Raw genomic sequence first — 4,233 nt, 5'->3', positions numbered from 1 at the left:
ATTAAACAAACAGGGAGTCATCTTTCTCACATAATGAAAATCTGAGCAAAGAGGTGGCTGTGTTGGTCCAACAGTCATCTATATCTGGGCCAATGTCTTTGCCCTCTCCTTGACAGTAGCCTGGCCATGATGTTCTTGTTCAAGGCAGGAATGGGACACGGCTGAGTAGTGGGTGTGGTGGTGCCTGCCCAGCCCACCTCTCCAGACTGATGGACATGCTCCCCCTCCCCTCCAGAAACGACCTGACGCCAGTGATGCCTCATGTGGGAGACAAAGGCTCTGCCCTCTTGACTCAGGCAGGGCAACCCTGCAGGGGTGGCCAGCTCATCCTCCAAGTCCTCGGCTACAACCTCATCGCAGGCTTCTTCCTCCCTCCACCTGGTCCTGCCTCCCCAACCTGTCCCAGGTGCATCTGCCAAGAGCCCTCCCCAGTAAATCTGCATACACACAGCCTCAGTCTCAGAGTCTGTCTCCAGGAAACGAAGTAATGTCTGACCCTTTTATCCACAGAGCAAAAGGTTTCCCAGATCCTGCATCCCACCCTCCCCTGGAGCAGACCTGTTTCTCAGTGGCCAGAATTGAGCCCCAGCTGCAAGGCAGCCTGGGTACATTGCTGCCCTTGGCAATAGGAGGATCCTGCCGGCAAAGGAGGGGCCACACATGGGTGTGGGAACCCTGACTGTCACACATGCTTAACAAGCCGGCACTAATGTGAAAGTGAGAAGAGTGTGATTCAGGGACTCACAACCTTCCTGGGATGAAGTTCTGCATGTTTTGATAAACTGGGTTGTATTTTTCTGTTTCTGGTGCTTTGAGAATGTCTCCTTACAGCTAAGGGTCAAGACAGGGAAGAAAACGTGGAGAAACACCGGGGCTTTGAGCCATGACTTGATGGTGCAGAGCTCTGGATGTGCGGTCCAGATGTTTTCCTCTTCTGTAAGGTGAGGGTGAGGCTCCTCTAAGTAGGCTGATACAGGGAGCAGGGCTGGTGTAGAGGCCTGGGGTAGGGCGGGGGGGGGGGGGCACCCAGGAGGGGAAGGGTGGGCCAGAGATGCCCCTCCTGTCTCGAACCCTCCAGGAGATTCAGCCAAAGGCCTTAGAGAAGGGGTGGAAGTGCGGGGAATGGGGCCAATGGCACACCGTAAGGTAGGCAGAAACCAGTGTGCTTCCTGGATGCCCCGGCGAGTAAATTAGAATAAAAGAGGTGTCTAGGGATTTCTCTGGTGGTGCAGTGGTTAAGGATCGCCTGCCAGTGCAGGGAACATGGATTGGATCCCTGGTCCGGGAAGATCCCACATGCTGCAGAGCAACTAAGTCCATGTGCCACAACTACTGAGCCTGTGCTCTAGAGCTCGTGAGCCACAACTGTTGAGCCCATGTGCCACGACTACTGAAGCCTGAGCTCCTAGAGCCCATGCTCTGCAACAAGAGAAGCCTCCACAATGAGAAGCCCACGCACTGCAATGAAGAGTAGACCCTGCTCGCCGCAACTAGAGAAAGCCCGTGTGCAGCAACGAAGACCCAATGCAGCCAAAAATAAATAAATAAATAAAGTATTAAAAAAATAAAAAAAGAGGTGTCTAGGTGGGGTCTTGAATCACCCAGGTGCATAATCACTACCTCTGACGTTTCTTCTCTGATAAGACACACATATAGGAGACAGAGGGTCTTACACTCCCATACCAGATTTGAATGCAGAGATAAACCCCAACTCAATCAGGCTGAGGTCCACCAGGTTGGTGAAAGTTCCAGGGGAGGCCCAGCGTCACCATGGAAATGTCACCCACACACCCCCAGCCCACGAGTTTCTGAGAGGTGACGGGCCAGCTGCCATGTAATGACCAGGCTAAGATAGAGGCAGGGACATGTGGCCTTGGAGATGGTTGACAGGGGGACAGGTGTGCTGGGAATAAGAGCTGTCATCTTCTGGTGTCCCACGAAGCACCAGGTCCCACCTGGGATAATCTAGCAGCAGAACGTGGGGTTTGAGCTCTGCAGATGTCAGGGGACGTGGGCGCTGATCCCCCACTGCCCATCACGTTGATCAAGAGATACATGTAGCTTTCACGGAGATGTGCTCCATGGCAAATTCCTAACGGGAAGGTCAGTGACAGATCTGGGGGCAGGAGGGTGGGGGCAACTCCCTGTCAACTAGGGATTTTCCATTCCTGCTGAGGTAGACCCCAGAGCTGAGTATGTTGTTTATTTTTCAAATTTTAACTTTTTTTTCCTATCTCATTTAAAGATTATAGCCCCATCATTTGTCAAGGCAGAACTCTGGCAGTCTTGACAAAGCTGCCAATCAAACCTGCTACTGACTTGTTCAGCAAGGACCACAGGGTGTGGCTGGTGGGACCCTGCATCCCAGCACTTGCATCCCCAGCACCCGGCACAGGCTTGGGGCTCAGGACAAGGTCATGGGATCGAGGCAGCAGAGAGATGGGCCCCAAGCTGAGCAGCTGGAGTCTGTCCCCTGTGGACAGATACTCCAAAATAGCAGGAGAGAGGAGCTGAGCTCTGCCCAGATAAGAGATAGAGACCACATGTTTCTCATTCTCAAGGTCAAAGGAGACCTTCGCAGCTATACACACTCAGAAAGGCTCCCTGGAGGTTGAAAAGGGAGTGATGTCAACCTACCTATATGCATCTTTGCTAGAAACCGTCTTGGCTAAGAGATGCATGGGCACACATGGGAGGACCCTGAGACAAACCAAATACAGACTCAGAACCAGGCAAAACAAGATAACTGGCCAAACAAAACCCAGAAGAAAGGCCCCATATAAGTGATTCAAACTACCATGAGGGTGCAACTCTCTCTCTGAGTTTGCCCGTGTGTCTATACACGTGTATTCTTTTTCCTCCTAATAAACACTTTACTTGTTTCACTACTTTCCGTCTTTGTGAGAATTCATTTCTGCAAAGCTGAAGGGCCAGGGGCCTTGTCACTGGCCATTGTGACTTAGTGGCTAGGATTCAGCATTCTGGCTACCGCGGCCGGACTTTAATCTCTGGCCAGGAACCGAAATCTGCTTTAAGCAGCTGCAGTCCGAGGCCACCCGAGATAAGGATGTCTTAGTCTGAGCTCCCCCAAAGACCACCCTGAGGGGGAGGGCTTGGGTGCAGGATCTAGGGAACCCCGTGGGAAAGCGGGGTGGGGGAAGGTGAGGGAAACCCAGCAAAGCCGAGCCTCGGTCCAGGGGGTGCACCCCTGCTGTGGGCTCTGAGGAGCCTGGTAGGGTGCCTCGGGGCTTCCCAGAAGAAGATGGGGGCTGAGGGGGGAGAGTCCTAGAGAGAGAGGAGAGACATCCTGAAGGCAGGAAGGTGGCTGGGAGCTACAGCAGCTGAGGGTGAACTAGGGGGACCCGGGGCTCAGGGCTGGGTCCACAGTGTCTGCCCAGTGGATGAGGGGCCTTGCAATGCGATGGGAGGAAAGGACGGCACCCCATGCAGGAGAGCAGGGACGTGAGGACAGAGGGCCAGGCAAGAGGTCTTCTCCCGCCCACCCAGGCCTCTGCACCTCCCAGGCCCGGCCCGGCCAGGGCATCCCTAACTTTGCTTAAGTTGCATGGCTTTGGTTTCTGGAACTTGCACCTGAACTATTCTTACTGAAATGGAAATGATGCCACAAACCTGAGTGCTGGAGACAGACTCAGCCTCGCTCTGAAGTAGCCCCAGAAGCAAGCCCAGGTGGGCTGGGTCTCAAAACCCCACCCAGGCTGCTCTGGGTACAGGTGCAGGTGCAGTCAGGACCTGTGACGTGCTGGCCAATTGCAGGGCTGACACCACGAAAGCGACCAACTCCCGGCTTTTGATGCTACAAACGACTTTTATTCGAATGTGGCTACTCAGTACATATTTAACAGTGGCCATCCCAGACAGCCACCAGGCAAGACCGTGAGAGACGAATGGTGGCTTTTCAAGCTATGGGGATGATTAGAAAGTGAGCTGTCAAGGAATGAAGCCAGAGTTTTCTCTCCAGTGACTCCCCCTCCCGCTCCCTTCCGCCCTGCACCCCTTCCGTCCCTGCCCCACCCCGCCCCCAGCAGAAAAGAGTTGATGCAAAACTGTAAGCCCTAGAATCAGCAAAGACAAGTCCCTTCCACGTAATAATTTATTTCATTTCAAAACGGCATCGAGCCCATGCAGTTAGGTGGCTGAGCCCTGACTCACATCAGAGACTGAAGTCACGCAGCTGGAACTCGAGCACAGGGACAGAAACCAGACAGCACAGCC

Source organism: Hippopotamus amphibius, chromosome 7 (genome assembly GCF_030028045.1).
Source record: "Hippopotamus amphibius kiboko isolate mHipAmp2 chromosome 7, mHipAmp2.hap2, whole genome shotgun sequence".
Classification (NCBI taxonomy): Eukaryota; Metazoa; Chordata; class Mammalia; order Artiodactyla; family Hippopotamidae; genus Hippopotamus; species Hippopotamus amphibius.
This window is presented reverse-complemented; position numbering follows the sequence as displayed.